The sequence below is a fragment of the Bubalus bubalis genome, chromosome 1 (assembly GCF_019923935.1).
Source record: "Bubalus bubalis isolate 160015118507 breed Murrah chromosome 1, NDDB_SH_1, whole genome shotgun sequence".
In the NCBI taxonomy this organism is placed as follows: domain Eukaryota; kingdom Metazoa; phylum Chordata; class Mammalia; order Artiodactyla; family Bovidae; genus Bubalus; species Bubalus bubalis.
Genome location: NC_059157.1, coordinates 1,155,160 through 1,175,258, shown reverse-complemented (window position 1 = coordinate 1,175,258; position 20,099 = coordinate 1,155,160).

Sequence of the window (20,099 nt, the reverse complement as noted above, 5' to 3'; positions counted from 1 at the left end):
TCTTCCCGGACAGAGATCAAACCGCCATCCCTTGCATTGCAAGTGAAAGTCATTCAGTAGTGTCCAACTCTGTGACCCCATGGACTATCCAGTCCACGGAATCCTCCAGGCCAGAACACTGGAGTGGGGAGCCTTTCCCTTCTCCAGGGCATCTTCCCAACCCAGGGATCCAACCCAGGTCTCCCACATTGAAAGGCAAATTCTTAACCACTGGACCACCAAGGAAGCCCCTGGGAATGAGGAAAACCAGGAGCCTGAAAGAACTCAGGGCTTATTGTGCACTTTGTTTCTGCCCAGCAGGTAACATTTCAATAGTCAACAAATGCTGTGGCATTCATTTCTTCATCAGCAACGTGAGTGAGAGTGAGTAGAGACTGAACTGGTTAAACATTCCTGCATTAAAAAAGACACTTTTCTCATCTGCACGGCTTTCTTATAGCGAACCATACAGCTACTCAAATATTTGCATTTGCTCAGAAAAAGTGTTCTGTATTCCTTTCTTTCCTGAGGATACATCACACAGTAGGTCCATTCATCTGACTAATCAGAACGTAGACTCACCAACAACTGTTAGAAAGAAAGAAAAGTTTAGTCGCTCAGTGGAGTCCCACTCTTTGTGACCCCATAAACTGTAGCCCACCAGGCTCCTCTGTCCATGGGATTCTCCAGGCAAGAACAGTGGAGTGGGTTGCCACTTCCTTCACTAGAGGATCTTCCTGACCCAGGGATCAAACCCAGGTCTCCCACATTGTAGGCAGATGCTTTACTGTCTGAGCCACCAAGGAAGTCCTGACAACTATTAAGGGACTTGCTAATCACATTAGATTCATGCCAAAGTCATTTAGGATATACTGCATCTGTTGTCTCAGTCTAAAACATAAAAAATGTTTGAATGAAACCAGTCCCAGTAACAGCGATAGAAAATCGACAGTGTGGCTGTGAAGGGAGCCACAGATACTCACTTGCCTCATCCTGTTCTCCTGGCTGTGCTGTCTCCCTTCAGCAGGAAGGGACCCCATCGGAGCCACTCCTAATCCTGTCCTGAGTTTGCCTGTGTTTTAGGTAAGAGCCACCCTATTTAGACCACTTCCTCCACAAACAAAGGATATCAGTTGTGCCCTCTTTTTATTGACACAGCAAGAATTTTTTGGACTGAATCCTGATAGTGAATGTTTTACAAAATGGTAGCTGTTGTTTTTCATTAAAATAGCAGATGTATTTGCAGAGCATCTTTTCTGGTCTTTCTACAGTATCCTCAGTCAGGATAGCAGTTACTATCAGGAAGTGAAGTAGATGGTATCTTTGATTAAGTCTGCATTGCCTACTTCCTGGTGCTGAGAGGGGTATCGGAGCTTCCAGGAAAAGATGGGTATGATGCTGTATCTTCCACATGTGGCCTACAAGGTCGTTACTTCCAGAAACGGGTTTATAGCTTACCAGAATTATGAATGGTGATGGAAGACAGGTTCTGTACTGGGAAAACTTCCTCTGCACTACTTGATCAAAACCCCAAGTAGGTTGCAAAGAATCACGGAGTTTATGTTATCAATGCACAGACATGAAAGGGCCAAGAATTGCCTTCAGTCTGATCATCTTCCCCCTCTTCTCAGTGATGGAAATCATTCTTCCGAGATGGTTGTCTCCAGAAAGTGCCAAAATTTCAAGTCAAATTTGATGGTTAACATAGATGACCAAGTGGAGAATAGGGTCAATAGAAAACGGGGTTATTCTCTTCATGACTGACAAGTCAACCTAAAAGTAATTTCCAAAAAGTAGAGCTAAAATGATTTGTGAGTGAAGTTATAACTAAGCATAGTACTTGTACAGTAGCCAGGTCATAAATCACCACATCTAAATCTAAATGTGTATGGACAGAGAGATGCATGCATCTTTTTGAAATATAAGCCTCGACACCTATTTTACCTGCTACCACTTTTCATATCTTATTTTTAAATGATTAGGTTGATTTTACTGTAAGAAGAGGAGCTCTAATTTAATCTTAATCATTTTAGGGCATTGGGGAGGTTGACAAGCAGCTGTAATATCAAGGTGCTATGCTCTCTAGCAAGGCTCTTTGCTGGCAATTTGAGTTGGGTCATGCAACTGCATCATTGCATACAGCCTACTCATTTTGACCATAAGGACTGAACTCTTATCCAATCTTCTTCCAATCCTGGTAGTGTGCAGGACAGGTAAAACAAGGCTAAAGAAAACTGCAGAGAGAGAAGCCTTTATTGGGGGCCCAGGTTACATTTTTTCCAGGAAAAACATTTTTTGAAGCCACTCTGTTATTCGAACTTAGTGAGACATGAATCCATTGAGAAACAACGTTAAAGAGTTTTACGGAGTTTTTAAGCCATGGTGAGAGTATATAGAATTTTATTAACCACAGATAACAATATGTGTATCCTTGGATATTTGTCAACTCAATTTAAAATTCGTTATCTTATCATTCCGGTACTCTGATGACCTGGGGAGGGGGATGATGAGGGGTGCACAGGAGGAAGGTCTCAGAGCGAGGGAGACGTGCACACCTACGGCTGAGTGACTGCATTCCACAACAGAAGCTAGCACACCAATTATCTTCCAGTAAAATACGTTATAATTTCAGCACAAAGCACGAGGGCTACAGGTGGCTAATACGGGGTAGAGAGGCTTCTGTCTCTTGTTGACTGTGAGCTACTACTGCTAGGTGGAGAAAAGCCCGCGAAGTTCTAGAAAGTTTAGTTTTCATGAGCTAGTCAAGAAGAATTTCTTGCTATGCCATCTGTTTTTTAAGAGGATTATGGAAACATATGTGGACGTGTTGGGTACTGGGGAAAAGCCTTGTAGCCAAAGGATCAGGACACAAGACTGACCGTCACACAACGCTGAGTGTGGTTTCCAGTTTCAACAAAAACCATCTCTGAGGAAACGGAGCCAATTCATTATTTTGATGATTCCCTTCTGGAAGAAACAAGAATAATAATGGAATTACTTTATAGAGATGTGCTTTTAAAAAGGCTGAATTTAGTAAAAGCAAGTCATTTGCCTCTCAAAATCGATGTTAAACCTGAGCCTAATTCCTCTAAATTTCAATAATTTTTTTAAAAAAATGAACCTTATAATTACAGGTTTCATATTCCTGCATACTATTTGAAATGGAACTGATCTGATTCTAAAACATCATATGCAGCTATATTAGACACGCAATTTTGTCCTGGAAAAAAAAAAGAAAGTTGATGGATTGTTTCAAGAAATACTGCCTTATACACACATGAAGCTACATGCTAAGAGCAGTGCTTTCCTTGGGAAATTTGTTAGTCCTTTTTTTTTTTTTTTTCATTTCTTTTATCAGTTTAAATCTTATGTCAGTTCAACTACAGTTGTTTTTTTTTACACAATTGTATGAAAATATTTTATTTAGCCAACATATGATGACACTCAACTGTCACAAATATGGGACATTTGGTTATTTTATTTAAAAAATTTTTTTTCAAGTTTAGTTGATTTACAACGTTCTGTGTGTTTTAGGTGTGCTGTCACGTGATGATGAGAGTGAAAGAGGAGCCTGACAAAGTGGGCTTAAAGCTCAACACTCAGAAAACGAAGATCATGGCATCCGGTCCCACCACTTCATGGGAAATAGATGGAGAAACAGTGGAAACAGTGTCAGACTTTATTTTTTGGGGCTCCAAAATCACTGTAGATGGTGACTGCAGCCATGAAATTAAAAGATGCTTACTCCTTGGAAGGAAAGTTATGACCAACCTAGATAGCATATTCAAAGGCAGAGACATTACTTTGCCAACAAAGGTCCGTCTAGTCAAGGCTATAGTTTTTCCAGTGGTCATGTATGGATGTGAGAGTTGGACTATGAAGAAGGCTGAGCGCTGAAGAATTGATGCTTTTGAACTGTGGTGTTGGAGAAGACTCTTGAGAATCCCTTGGACTGCAAGGAGATCCAACTAATCCATTCTGAAGGAGATCAGCCCTGGGATTTCTTTGGAAGGAATGATGCTAAGGCTGAAACTCCAGTACTTTGGCCACCTCATGCAAAAAGTTGACTCATTGGAAAAGACTCTGATGCTGGGAGGGATTGGGGGCAGGAGGAGAAGGGGACCACAGAGGATGAGATGGCTGGATGGCATCACCGACTCGGTGGATGTGAGTCTGAGTGAACTCCAGGAGTTGGTGATGGGCAGGGAGGCCTGGCGTGCTGCAGTTCATGGGGTTGTGAAGAGTCGGACACGACTGACGACTGCACTGAACTGAATGTGACTGAGTTATACATGCTTATATATATATTTTCAGTCTTTTCCATTGCAGATTATTACAAAATCGTAAGCAGTCCAGGGGTTAAGACTTCGCCTTCCAGTTCAGGAGGGGGGTTCAATCCCTGGTCGGGAGCTAAGCTCTCACGAGCCGTGGGGCCAGAAAACCAAAACATAAAAAGAAATATTGAGTATAGATCCCGGTGTGGCTATTTTTAAATTCTTAACAACAGAGCTACCGACAGATCCTTCATGTGAATTGAGTGATGATCCTGGATATTTACTGGAAGGACCCAATTTGAGCCCTAGTCTCAAGATCTAAAAATAGCCTAATCCGCACTCATTTAGTGACTGCAAATTGAAGGCTGTGTTTGTTTCTGACAACCAGACTTCCAATGGGAGACTCTGGTGTTAGCATTTTAAACATTTGAATAGTATTTTCAAATTTTAAAAAATAGGTTATGGTTTGTCCTACATTTGTGCAACTGAGGTCAGGGGGGCCTACTTAAGGGGGAAAAAATTATGTAATTTTCATCCTCCTATATTCTCATAGCTCAGAGAATGCAGGCAGGGCTTTGTCCAATATCAGTTGCTTTGCAAAAGGCTTCATAAGATTTTCAGTTCAGTTCAGTTCAGTCACTCAGTCGTGTCTGACTCTTTGTGACCCCATGGACAACAGCACACCAGGCTTCCCTGTCCATCACCAGCTCCCAGAGCCCACCCAAATCCATGTCCATTGAGTCCGTGATGCCATCCAACCATCTCATCCTCTGCTGTCCCCTTCTCCTCCTGCCCTCAATCTTTCCCAGCATCAGGGTTTTTTTTCCAATGAGTCAGCTCTTCACATCAGGTAGCCACAGTATTGGAGTTTCAGCTTCAACATCAGTCCTTCCACTGAACACTCAGAACTGATCTCCTTTAGGATGGACTGGTTGGATCTTCTTGCAGTCCAAGGGACTCTCAAGAGTCTTCTCTAACACCACAGTTCAAAAGCATCAATTCCTTGGCACTCAGCTTTCTTTATAGTCCAACTCTCACATCCATACATGACTACTGGAAAAACCATAGCCTTGACTAGATGGACCTTTGTGGACAAAGTAATGTCTCTGCTTTTTATTTATTTTTTATTATTTTTTTATTTTATTTTTTAACTTTACAATATTGTATTGGTTTTGCCATATATCAACATGAATCCACCCCAGGTATACACGTGTTCCCCATCCTGAACCCTCCTCCCTCCTCCCTCCCCGTACCATCCCTCTGGATGGTCGTCCCAGTGCACCAGCCCCAAGCATCTGTCTAGATTGGTCATAACTTTTCTTCCAAGGAGTAAGCCTCTTTTAATTTCGTGGCTGCAATCACCATTTACAGTGATTTTGCAGCCCCCAAAAATAAAGTCTGCCACTGTTTCCCCATCTATTTGTCATGAAGTGATGGGACCAGATGCCATGATCTTAGTTTTCTGAATGTTGAGCTTTAAGCCAACTTTTCCCCTCTCCTCTTTCACTTTCATCAAGACGCTCTTCAGTTCTTCTTCCCTTTCTGCCATAAGGGTGGTGTCATCTGCATATCTGGGGTTATTGATATTTCTCCTGGCAATCTTGATGACAGTAAAGCTCATACTCAAAAAAGCATCACCAGAAATACCAAAGCAGTATAGTGAACATAACTAGCTTTTTATGAAGAAACAGGGAAAGGAGAAAAAAAAGAATGAAAGCAAGGGTTTTAGAAATTGACTTGCTAGTCACACAGATGGGGGTCTCTGACCCATCATTCAGCTACTCTGATGATGCAGGAGTCAGGTCCACTGCAGCCGCTCACATGGGGACACGGCGGAGCTGCAAGGATCCGAGCGCTCAGGCTGCAGACCTGTGAGGCTTCCATGCCAGACTGTGCGGTGAATAGCTTTGCTCTTTTCCTCTTGCCAAATCATGCTGAATAACCTTTCATCAAAGGTTCTGGATGTCCCCAGGTGGACTTGGACAGTTGAGATGGAATTTTTTGCGTGTTTTACATTTTGATAGCTGCGTGATGACCGTTTGCGTTGTTGCTATTCTTTCTTTCCATTGCAGACCCAAACAATGTCCCCTGGTGTGCCAATAGGGTCCTAAATTCAAAATAATAATAATAATCAGAACAATTCACATCATTTGCATCATGCCATTCCTCTGTTTTAAGTCCTGGAATAAAAATCCCCTCTATGCCAACTATTTCCACAGTATGAAATGAATCAGTTTTACTGACTCAAATGTAAAATATAACACATTCTATCCTGACTGTGGTCCTGTACTAAGTCAACATTGCAGCTGTGAACAAATTAATCTCTTTTTAAAAAAAAAAAGAAATTCTTTAAAAAGAACCTATCTCAATTTTTTAAAAAAGACACTAATGGTGTTTTCATGTGATGAAAACTCCCGAGTTCCTTTAGCAGTTCTAGAAACATCGGTAGGCACTGTCCTGTGTCTCTTTGACAATTTCAAAATTGTCCAAGTAAATAAGATATTACTGCCTATTTCAGGAGATTGGTTGATTTAAGTCTTTATTATTCACTTAGTTCATGAAATAAATATGGGTGCATATTATTCTCTCATCCATAAATAACCCATAGGCAATGTATCCATTTTAATACACATTTTTATTCTTACTTGAAGCTTTAAGGCTTTTGAGAACAAAGTTTATAAACTACATGTTATACTCTACTTGTTTGCAACATCTTACAGTTCCAAGAAGTATAGAAAAACTGTATAGCACAATTGTTCCAAGTGTCAGCTAGGACATTTAGTGACTCACAGGACATGCATCTTGTGACTGTCTCTCAGAAGAAATGTGCTTTTTGATGGGGGAAGAAAGTAAAATGCTGTGTGTTTATTCGTCTCTAAAGGACAGTATTCCATGGTCCTTCTTTCTCTCTTGTTAGAAAGATACCAATTCTCATTTTTAATCATTTAGTACATTTCAATTAAGTGTTAGGCAGAACAATCATTTTGTTTATAACTTTGAAACCCAATGGTTGGCCCTTGCTGAGATAAAATGTCACTGCAGACAAGATGTTGCAGATAATATTCCATGTTTCCACAGGGCAGAAAAGGTCTTTTTTGTTTGTTTGTTTTGCCTGAACAAATTTTAGTTAGCTCCCAAGTATCTTTTTTTTTTTCACTTCAATATATATTTTATTTTTATTTTTTTAACAGTGAAAAACAAATTTAATATAAATTTATTTATTTTAATTGGAGGTTAATTCCTTTAAAGTTAGAAATTCTGATTTCTCTTGAAAAATCAGATAAACCTGCGAGCCCTAGCTGCTGTTGTTTGGTTGCCAAGTTGTGTCCAAGTTTGTGGTGCTATGGACGGTAACCCACCAGGCTCCCCTGTCCATGGGGTTTTCCAGGCGAGAATACTGGGGTGGGTTGACATTTCCTTCTCCAGGGGATCTTTCTGAAGCAGGGATTGAACTGGGTTCTCCTGCATTTCATGAGAGTTCTTTACTGAGCCATCCGCATTCCTATTAGGCAACCATTGGCTGCTAACTGAACTGCCTCCTACTTTGGGGAAAGGAGGGACTTGCTGTGATCTGCACTCAGAGGTCCCAGCGTTGCTTCCTGCCAGGCCACTGCGGTCACTGAGTTTGCAAACCCCAGAAGGCCTTATTGGTTCTCAACTCTCCCAGGCTCTTTTGCAGGTACTCTTCAGGGTCTTGTTCATCCCTGTACCTTCACCCCCGTCAAATCACTGTTCCTGGATTCACCTTGCATGTGCTTTTGATTCTTGTTTTGGATAGGCAGCTTCTCGGGGAACCTTGTTTTGCCACCTATTTCAGTCAAATTTCCCTTTACCAGAATATAATTTGTGAGAAATTAAGCAGTGGAGTGTGTGTGGGTTTCTCGGAGTTGAGACATAGGGACTGTTTGATTCAGGCGGTGGGAAACTTTATTCAAAAAGGGAGTCTGTCATTTTCATTGCACTTTCCTTTAGGAGAGTCCGGCTTCAGCTAAGAGCAGAAATTGGATTTCAGGAACAAATACCAAGTATCTTACACACAAAGAAAAAAAAAATTTTCTTTCTTCATTTCTTTCTTCAAGTTAAACATGATAAAAAATTCTGAAATAATAATGTTTCTGGATATAAGTTTGCTCCATTTGGGGTTTTTTTTTAGGGGGGGGGTGGTGGAGAGGAGCCACATACAACTTTCCCCAAATACCTGGAAGCTGCCAGATTATTTGAAAAAATATCCACACAAAAGATTTTTATTATTAATGTTCAAAATAACCTCTGCTCATTCCCATATTTCAGAACACGTTTCCCATAGAATTAGCCATACCATGCAAAATATCTATCCTTATTACCAGGCTGGGCAATAAAAGGGCACATCGATGCTGATTCACATCTAAGATTTTTAAATTGCTAATTATCTAACAGCAAAGGTCTCCTTCATGTTGTTTTGCTTAGAAATGGAGCGCCATGGCTGATCATAAGTTTCTGTTGAGTATTCCAAGCTAGGAGCCTGAGCCAAAGCTAGATTTGAAATCTTGACTAACATACAACTTCGCATTTTTCAAAGTGTGTAATCCAGGCATTGCAAATAATTTCTGGCCAAGTCCTAGGAAACTGCTCATAGTCTTTCTAAACATAGCTGGGAATTGTTATGCTGAAGTTAAAACCAAATGTCAGCTAAGGTCTGATACTGGGGAAAACAATTAGCACAGCAGTGAATTACCCTCCTGTGAAAGAGTTCACCTTCAAGTGCTAATTATTAGTTGATCATGTTTTATTCATTCATCGGAATTATTTTCGAGAGCATCAGAGCATTTCAGGTGGGTTGGGTTGTGATGGGAAAGACTACACAAACATTCCCTCTACAAATTCGTGGTGTATTTAGCTAAAGATGCAGGACTCCATGGAAGCAGAATGCCTTAGAGGGCAGGACAAAACAAGGCCTCTTTTGCCCAGTTTTTTTCCTCTGGGTTAAGTTAGGTGAGACATGGAGGAGGCCAGACAAGTTTGCCAGCAACTTCTAATACAGAGAAGGTCCTGCCAGATTTATGAATGAAAACCCAGGTTATACTGACTGATGCTGAAGCTCCAATACTTTGGCCACCTGATGTGAAGAACTGACTCATTTGAAAAGACCCTGATGCTGGGAAAGATTGAGGGTGGGAGGAGAAAGGGATGACAGAGGATGAGATGGTTGGATGGCATCACCAACTCAATGGACATGAGTTTGAGTAAGCTCTGGGAGCTGGTGATGGACAGGGAGGCCTGGCCTGCTGAGGTCCATGGGGTCGCAAAGAGTTGGACATGGCTGAGCAACTGAACTGAGCAGACACTAACTTAGTGCCATCGTATAGTTAGACATCTTAATTCCTAGGGCTATCAAGACAAATGACCAAAAACTTTGGTTTAAAAATAGCAGACGTTCACTCAGTGTTCTGCGGTGGTCTAAATGGAAAGGAAATCCACAAAAAAGAGCCGATACATGTATACATGTAGCTGATTCACTTTGCTGTACATTGGAAACTAACACAACATTGTAAAATGATGATACTCTAATAACATTAAAAAAAAACAAAAACAGCAGAGATCCATCCTCTCCCAGCTCTGGAATCTAGAGTCCAAAGTCAAGGTGCCAACAGTTTTTTCTGTGGGGCCCGGAGGGACAGCTCGTCACACGCCGTCTCCCGGCTTTCTGCTGTGATCTTCAGTCCGTGACTGTTGACACAACGCACAACCCCGTCTCTGCCTCTGTTTCCACATGGGGTCTCCCTGTGTGTCTCCACGCCACCTTTATTCTGTGGGGCTGAGTCTCCTCTCCTTCATTATAAGGACGCCAGTCACACTGGATTAGGGCCTCATCTGAACAGTCGTGTCTACCAAGATCCCATTTCCAAACAGCGCTACATTCTCAGGTGCTAGAGGCAGGGCTTCAGCAGACCTGCCAGATGGAGACAGATCAGCCGCTTCTGCCTCAGCTCACGCTTCCCTGGGAGCTGACACACAGCCTGCGCCTGGACCTTCAACGGGTTACGTCCATGCTTAGGACTGTCCAAGCCCAGCCAGCACCATCAAGGCTTCCACCTTGATCGGTTTGAGGGACAGGCAAGCAGAATAGGGTCTCCCAAACTATCTTTTCTCCAACTAGCCTCTTTTTTTTTTTTCTCGAACATTCTGCTCCTTGCTTCCACAACCTGTCCTGTTGCCTTTGATTGGGTCTCCCAGAAGCAGAAGCTGAAACGGGACTCTCACGAGAGTTGTTCTTCTCCAAGGGGTGCTCTAGGGAGAAAAGGAATGGAGGACGTAGGACAGGGCCAGAGCAGACAGCGACGGGCGAGCTTCAGGGTGGCTTCTGGGAAGCTCGGAATAGTTTGAATAATTCTTTAAAATATTATTTGATCAATAACATAAGAGTAGAGATTTCTCCCGTGGCTCAGTGGTAAAGGACCCGCCTGCCATTGTAGGGGACATGGGTTCAGTCCCTGGGTTGGGAACAGATCTCCTGGAGGAGGGCATGGCAACTCATCCCTGTATTCTTGCCCAGGAGATCCCAGGGACAGAGGAGCCTAGCGGGCTGCAGTCCATGGGGTTGCAGCGAGTCGGGACACAGCTGAGTGACTGAGTGAGCACACATAACCACATTAAAAGAGACAGGGATGGTGAGAAAAAAAATGCTGAACTGAGGAAAACAGAGATGACCCACGTCAGTTGGCACCTCATGGATTGTCTTATGTAAGCGGATTAGTGACCTAATCAGCCTGGAGCACTTCCAACTGCCGCCTGTTGAACTGATGACATCGTCACTAGTGCTCTATTTCAAGTGCAGAAAGTGTCCTGATTTGGTTGATAAATTGTATGGACAGTTTATTTTTCACTCTCCTTTATCCAGTTTATAATATGAATTGGTAGAAATAGATGACATAGAAGGCCTCTTCCAATAATAAAATGTTCTATATAGTACTTTCTATTAACTCAAACATGCTGCTTTTTGCAGGACTCTACTAAAAGATAGTTGATATTTTACCTTATAAATCAAGTTATCACATTTTCTATTTGACCATTCTTCCACCCCCCATGCTTCCATTCACGCATTTATTAGTGGGTAGTTACTACATACCTTCTACTATCAGATAAGTGAGGGAAATGTGACTAAAACATATTCAGTCTCTATACAAAAATCCTTTGCTTTTTAAAACATTTTATCTTATCAATGATCACGGGCTGAAATGTTACTATCCACATGTGACAAATATAAAATAAGTAAGACCACAGAGAGAGCAGCTGCCCCAGGACGAACAGCAAGTGAGCTTTGGAGACAATACTTAGAACAAGAAAACAAATTTTAATCAGACTATTTCACAGAATAACAGATCTTCATAGAATCTGGCTAAAAATAGATCGTTGTTTGCAGCACAGGTGAAGGAAGCACAGGTGAAGGAAGCAGGCGTTCATCAGTTTGGTTGAGAAACAGGAGTGTCGACCCTGATCACCGTGTTAGTGGCATGGTGGTGCTGACGACGCTGAGCTTGTTTCGGTTTCAGAACTCTTCACTGTCTCTTTACCATCTCTCCTTTTACAGAACAGGGATCTAAGACGTGCAGGTCAAAGAGCAGAATCCACGCCCTGCCATCAACCCTTCCACTGTTCTTGGCCATACCTGTTGTACTCAGATCACAGATTGCTTTTGCTTCATCTTCCTTGTGTTGTAGTTGCTTTAATACAATGACAAGATGGATATTAGTAAGGTCATCAGTTACTCAGCACCAAGGAGAGGCCCTGCTGAATTAAAGACTTCTTTTTTAAAGTTAATATTTATTTATGTTTTAAACTGCAGTATTATTGATTTACAATGTTATATTAATTTCTGCTGTGCAGCAGAGTGATTCAGTTACATGTCTGTTCTTTTCCATATTCCTTTCCATTATGGCTTATTATAGGATATTGAATATAGTTCCCTGGGCTATATCATAGGACCTTGTTGTTTTTCTATATTTAATAGTTTGCATGTGCTAATCCCAAACTCCCAATCCACCCCTCTTCTACCCGCTCCCCAGCAACCACGTCTGCTGTCTGCGTCTCTGAGTCTGTTTCTGTCTCATAGACGCATTCATTCCTGTCATATTTTAGATTCCACATATAAGTTATATCGTGTGGTACTTGTCTTTCTCTTTCTGACTTAATTCACTTAGTTTGATCATGTCTAGGTCCATCCATGTTGCTGCAAATGGCATTATTTCAAGTTCCACTCCTGGGCATCTATCCAGACAAAATTCTAATGAATTATTTTTTAGCAGTTGGCAAGCTTAAAACCCTGGGCTTCTGGGAAAGGGATTTCTCTTCCTCTACTTTCTTTGGCCACCTGATGCGAAGAGCTGACTCATTTGAAAAGACCCTGATGCTGGGAAATATTGAAGGCAGGAGGAGAAGGGGACAACAGAGGATGAGATGGTTGGCTGGCATCATCAACTCACTGGACATGAGTGTGAGTAAACTCTGGGAGTTGCTGATGGACAGGGAGGTCTGGCCTGCTGCAGTCTATGGGTTCGCAGAGTTGGACACAACTGAGTGACTGAATTGAACTGAACTGTCTGTAGACAAGGGCTCCAACGGACAAAGGCAAAATGGATGACAGGGGAGGGGCATCTTAACTGTGGGAGAAAAATCCACAAGGCCACATTCGCCTTCTGATTTTCTGTACAAAAATAACTGCACATCTTGGGATCTAATGACCTAAGGGTCAAGAGATCGTGTCTGTAATTCTTGATAAGTTTTAAAGCATTTAAAGCAGATAGTATCACCTACTAAACAACTGAAGGTGCCCTTGGGCACTGTTTGTCCAAGTACGGTACACAGGCCACCCCCACCAGAACCACCAGGAAAGCTCCTGACAAATGCCTGAGAGAGGGAGTCAGAAGGCAGTGTCTTTGCCATTTCCAGCTCTCTTGGTGATTCTTTCATGCACTAAGGCTGAATAACTGTGTGCTCTGTCGTGTCTGACTCTTTGTGACCCCTTGGACTGTAGCCCACCAGGCTCCTCTGTCCGTGGAATTTTCCAGACGAGAGTACTGGAGTGGGTTGCCACTTCCCTCTCCAGGGGATCTTCCCAAACCAGAGACCGCACCTGTGTCTCCCATGGCCTTGGCGATCTGATTCTTTGCCACTAGTGCTACCAATCCTGGCTAAAAGAGCTTCCTGGGACTTCCCTGGTGGTCCAGTGACTAAGATGGCTCGCGCCCAATGTAGGGGGCTGGGGTTTGATCCCTGGTCAGGGAACCAGATCCCACATGTTGCAACTAAGAGTCTGAATGCCGCAACTAAAGATCCCATGTGCTGCAGTGAAGATCCTGCATGCCACCAGGAAGATCTGGCACGGCCAAATAAATAAATCGATAAATATTTTCCGAAACATAAATAAGTAAGTAAAAGAACACCAGCTCTGATGCCTGTAGCAGCCTTTCTCCACATCTTTGGCAAAGCGCACAATGCTGGGATGCTGTCGCACTACGGTTGGGCTTTTCCCACAAAAAGGAATTTTTTCCACTTTGGTATAAATCTTCTGTCATGGAAAATACACTATGTGGGTGAAAGATGCTTGATTTGGGATTTGGTACCCATTTATATGACTCCTCTTCTGTAGATAAGACAACTGGGGATGCCACATGTACGCTTCACTCTGTGTGATATCTCCATCTTTCTCTGTAATAAAGAGCAGGTACGCAGATCGGCCAGAATAAGGCTTAGATACCAGCTGATGTGACTGCAGAGCTGAGGGAGAGTCCAGAAAGTTTGCATGCCCCAGCTGTGGCTTCAGAGACAAAGCGCACCCATAGTGTTTCCAGCTCCAAATCCAAGTGGCTCCCTGGGCATCTACACTGAGGACCCCTGCCTGCCACCCTTCATGCCTGAAGGTCTTGCACCTTGAGGTCCCAGAAGATACAAACAATCAAGGAACACCATTCACGGGGTGAGAATCTGAAGCCTTCTGATCCAACTACCGCATGCATTTTGGACTTATCATGTGTTTCTATAAGTCCTTTCCATGATGTTTAACTTGATAAGATTGGGTGTATTCTGATCTGAGAACATGGGCTAGTTCCTGCCAGTCATCTGTTTCACAGTGAGGTAACTTTGTATCATAACTTGGTAGCAGTCAGTGACTACAGCCATGAAATTTAAAGAACTGTTGCTCCTGGGAAGAAAAACTGTGACAAACCTAGCTGCTGCTGCTGCTGCTAGGTCTCTTCAGTCATGACCGACTCTGTGCAACGCCATGGACAGCAGCCCACTAGGCTCCTCTGTCCCTGGGATTCTCCAGGCAAGAACACTGGAGTGGGTTGCCATTTCCTTCTCCAATGCACGAAAGTGAAAAGTGAAAGTGAAGTCATTCAGTCGTGCCCGACTCTTAGTGACCCCATGGACTGTAGCCCACCAGGCTCCTCTGTCCATGGGATTTTCCAGGCAAGAGTACTGGAGTGGGCTGCCATTGCCTTTTCTAGACAAACCTAGACAGAATATTAAAAAGCAGAGATATCACTATGGTGATAAATGTCTGTGGAGTCACAGTTATGGTTTTTCCAGCAGTCGTGTACAGACGGGAGAGATGGTCCATAAAGAAAGCTGAGCGCTGAAGAATTGATACTTTTGAATTAGTGTTGGAGAAGACTCTCAAGAGTCCCTCACACAGCAAGGAGATCCAACCAGTCCATTCTAAAGGAAATTAGTCCTGAATATTCATTGGAAGGACTCATGCGAAAGCTGAAACTCCAATACTTTGGCTACCTGATGCAAAGAACTGACTCATTTGTAAAGACCCTGATGCTGGGAAAGATTGAAGGTGGGAGGAGAAGAGAAGGACAGAGAATGAGATGGTTGCATGGCATCACCGACTCAATGGACATGAGTTTGAGAAAACTCTGGGAGATAGTGAAGGATACGGAAGCCTGGCGTGCTGCAGTCTGTGGGGTCGAAAAGAATTGGACACAAGTTAATGACTGAACAACAACAACAGCTTGTTATCATTGCTACCTTAATGAACTTGCCTGACAATTATGTTATTTACTAACTGCATGAGCTTGAACCAATTACTGAATTTCTCTGTGCTGTTTCCCTGCCTGTTAAATTGGCTTAAGAATCATTCATCCACATTATAGTGTTCTTTTATGTCAGTAGCTAATATAATGTAGTAAAGTGCTTGATCCAGCACCTGGCACCTAAGCTCTACATAAATATTGTTATTATTATTATTATCCCTTAAGATGACTTGTGCAAACAAGTAAGAGTTCTTTGGCTAAAAGTGGTGTTTTCAGGGAACAATATCCATTTTATACTCCTGATTGTATATGTTTGTGTGTGTGAATGTGTGTGTGTGTGCTGCATGAATATATGATAAATCATCTATCGGTTTGAATTTTAGTGCTAAGGAAACCATGTCTATGTATGCGTTTGTGTATTCTGGGATATCTTGGATTATTTTTATTTAGAAACAGAAATATATTTTAGAGTATAGATAGGTTCTTAGGTTTAGAAATAATAGTAACTGCCATTTATTGGGCACTTAGAATTGACCAAACCCTTTCTATTTATAATCTTGTTTCATTTTTATAAAAATCCTTTGAGCCAAACTTTAATAGGCCCAACTTGTAAAAGAGATAGTTCATGGTCCCAGAAGTTAAGCAACCAGACCAAATAGCAATAATATAGTAGATATTTAAGCCCATTTATTTTCAGAAATGTACAACATTCACCATAATCTAATTTTAGAACATTGTTTACCATCCCAAGTGTTTTTTCTTTAAAACCAATTGCTTTTTTCACTCTACTTAATCATCTCCCAAATTAATGAGTATTTAATTAGTGAGCTTTAAAGGTAGTGATGCCAAGATTTCTGTTAGGTCTTATTATTTAGTTTGGTCATCTACCCATCTACCCATCCAACAAACATTTCTTGAAAAGACAATTTGCTAAGCAATTGGGATTTTTAAAAAAGCTTAAGACCTAGCATCTGCCTTGAGAAGCTCACACTTTAGAAAGCAAGGGAACGTGCACATGAATACACGTAAATTTGCCAGGCTCCCTGGTGGCTCAGACAGTAAAACCATCCTCCTGCCACGCAGGAGACCTGGGTTCCATCCCTGGGTTGGGAAGATCCCCTGGAGGAGGGCCTGGCGACTCACTCCAGTCTTGCCTGGAGAATCTCCACAGACAGAGGAGCCTGGTAGATACAGTCCATGGATTCGCAAAGACTCAGGCACGACTGAGAGACTAAGTACACACACCACACTAGCAAAGTGTACAAAATGCTGTGAGATCCCAAAGAGAGGGGCCTGACTGCTAGGTGGAAGAGAAACCAGGAAGTCAGCACAGGCTTCCAGATGAGATGAGGAGATGAAATGAATCTAGAGCCAAAGAGGAAGGGGGAGAAGGTGATGGCACCCCACTCCAGTACTCTTGCCTGGAAAATCCCATGGACGGAGGAGCCTGGTAGGCTGCAGTCCATGGGGTCGCAAAGAGTTGGACACGACTGAGTGACTTCACTTTCACTTTTCACTTTCATGCATTGGAGAAGGAAATGGCAACCCACTCCGGTGTTCTTGCCTGGAGAATCCCAGGGACAGGGGAGCCTGGTGGGCTGCCGTCTATGGGGTCGCACAGAGTCGGACACGACTGAAGTGACACAGCAGCAGCAGCAGCAAAGAGGAAGGGATGCTACAATATTTCTAAAGGATGAAGTGCTGGTCCTCAGAGGCTGGGCAAATTTTTTTCAGACAGCTAGAGACATTTGATAAAAGGATTCTTTGGCTTGTGTTAAATCCCCTCACGATGGACCGTGGGGAACAGAAGTGGGAGAGGATGAAGGATGAATAAAAGTGGAATTGCTTGACATTTCAACAGAAATTACTTGGAAATGATTTCATTGGTTCAATTGCCTAATTCCTCAGGCAATTATCTGTGTAAAAATTATTTAATGTTCTATCTTTTTTTTTTCTTTTTTCCATCCCACTATCCCCTTTTCTGAGCAAACTGCAAGATTCTTGAGAGGAGCACAGTGTGAAATGACTGGAAATGAAATCAGAACAACTCCTCAGCCAAGTCACTGTTCTAGTGGTGAATTCGGAAATGACATCCGACAGAGATTCATCCTTTTAAATCAAACTCTCATCCCTGACATTGTTTCTCCTGTAACTCCAGAGAGTTTTGAAACACAGTGTTTCACCATCCCCTGAAAACCAAAGCACTTTCCACTTGTGAGAATAATTTACAGAGAGGGAAGAGAGTTTGTGTGGCTTTTTAGATTCAACACAGGAAGGACTGAACATCAATTGCTATTCAGATGCAGCGGCAGATCCGGAAATCTCTCCTCAGTGAATAAAGTTATTTGGAGAACCATTTATTTATTAAAAATGTGCATGTTGCTATGATACAAATCTGCAACAGGCACAGTGCTGTGCTAAAGTTGCTGGTTCCTGGAGGGCAGTGTGCTGTGGGTGTGGGCTACCCTCTGCTGCCAAGCCAGAGCCCTCTGTCCCTTCCAGGGCAGTGGAGTCTGGACATCGTGCCCCTGTCCTGTCCTTTTCTGGAGGCCAGAACTAACTTCTCTTGGAAAATTGGTGGACAAATCCCCAGATTCAGTGGATTGCCTCTTATTTTAATTTTCCATCATAAGAAAAACCCCTTGATCCCTATGTAAATTCTAGACAGAATTTTGGTCAAACACACTGTGAAATATCTGTCTTCTTGCTTTATGTTACGTATTTGTTTTGTGCCTTTTCCCCAGAGTAGCTTTAGCAAATGGCTTGTGATGTAAATTTAGTGAAGCAGAAACATTGGGGTGGGTGATGAGCGACACAGAGCCTTAGAAGGAAAAGAGGATGTTCTCATGGTTCACTGATGTGTGCAAAGTATTGATAACAAAAGCTAAGACCAAGGGGTTAAAATTTCACAGAAAGAGTTTGGCTTCACATAGAAGAATGCTTTGGAACTGATAATGTCATCTGGCCATCGAGCCAGGGTGCCAGATGCTGAGAAAGCCAGCTTCGGAGAGGTCATGCCTGGCTTAGAACTCTGGCTCAGCCACGACCCACTGTGTCCTCAGAAACCTTGTATCACCCCTCTGTGTCTCATCTGTGTTATTTGTAAAATAAGGATAACCATAGTGCAGAAAGCACAGAACTACTATGAAGATCAAGAGAAAGACGCGAATGGCTTAGCACATTGCCCTGTAAACAGGAACAAGAAAAACAACTCACAGTCTAGTTAACATTTACTGAATGCCTCGTATGTGCACTCACAGTCCCGAGAGTTTTATATATGACCTCATCCTATTTTCATAATGTGTTGCACGCTGTCGCTTCAGCCGTGTCTGACTCTTTGTGACCCCACGGACTGTGGCCCACCAGGCTCCTCTGTGCATGGGCTTCACCAGGCAAGAATACTGCAGTGGGCTGCCATGCCCTCCTCCAATTTTCTAAGTAACCATACATTGTCGGAAATCTTATGACTCTCCACCTTAGAAATTAAAAATACAAAGTTGTTAAGTGAGGTACAGAGGCCCGAGCTCTCACAAGCCTAGGATAAAGATTCTAACTCATGCAGTGATTTCAGAGTCTGAGGTTAAAACCGCTGATCCTGTTCTGGGTTTTAGAATATGCTTGGCACATTGTAAGTCTTACATAAGTATTAGCTATTCCTTCTCTTATTATTAACTATCAGTAGATGCCTTGGAAAGCAGGGACCTGGAACTATTCAGAATTTGGTTCATCATTCTCGAAGAATTCTGGATGAAGGATGACTGCAATTTGTCGAAAATTATTAATTGGCCTTAAATGACCCTTTCAACGGAGAAGGCAATGGCACCCCACTCCAGTACTCTTGTCTGGAAAATCCCATGGATGGAGGAGCCTGGTGGGCTGCAGTCCATGGGGTCGCTAAGAGTCGGACACGACTGAGCGACTTCACTTTCACTTTCCACTTTCATGCATTGGAGAAGGAAATGGCAACCCACTCCAGTGTTCTTGCCTGGAGAATCCCAGGGACAGGGGAGCCTGGTGGGCTGCCGTCTATGGGGTCGCACAGAGTCGGACACAACTGAAGCGACTTAGCAGGAGCAGCAGCAGACCCTTTCAACTCTGCGTTGGCTTTGGAAACAAGCTGATGTGGATTAAAATACTCATTCTGCCACATTCTGTGCTTCCCCAGTGGCAAAACAGTAAAGAATTCACCTGCAGTGCAGGAGCCATAGGAGACGCAGGTTGGATCCCTGGGTCAGGAAGATCTCCTGGAGGAGGGCAAGGTGACCCACTCCAGTATTCTTGCCTGGAGACTCCCATGGACAGAGGAGTCTGTCCTCCTGCTGCTGCTACTAAGTCGCTTCAGTCGTGTCCGACTCTGTGCGACCCCATAGATGGCAGCCCACCAAGCTTCCCCGTCCCTGGGATTCTCAAGGCAAGAATACTGGAGTGGGTTGCCATTTCCTTCTCTAATGCATCAAAGTGAAAAGTGAAAGTGAAGTCGTTCAGTTGTGTCTGACTCTTATTGACCTCATCGACTGCAGCCTACCAGGCTCCTCCGTCATGGGATTTTCCAGGCAAGAGTACTGGAGTCCATAGGGTTGCAAAGATATAGACAGGACTGAACGACTGAGTATGCATGGTCTGCCACTTTCTAGATCGGTGACCCTGGACAGGATGTTTAACATCTGTGAAAATTTCAGTTGCCTGAAAAATCCCAAGAGTAATATCCATATTTTAAGAGTTGAGTGGAAATCATGTGTATAGAATTTCACACGCTGATTGATACATGGTACCTGGTGGGTGATAGCAAGATTTTCTAATATTATTATATTATTTATATTGATTGGTT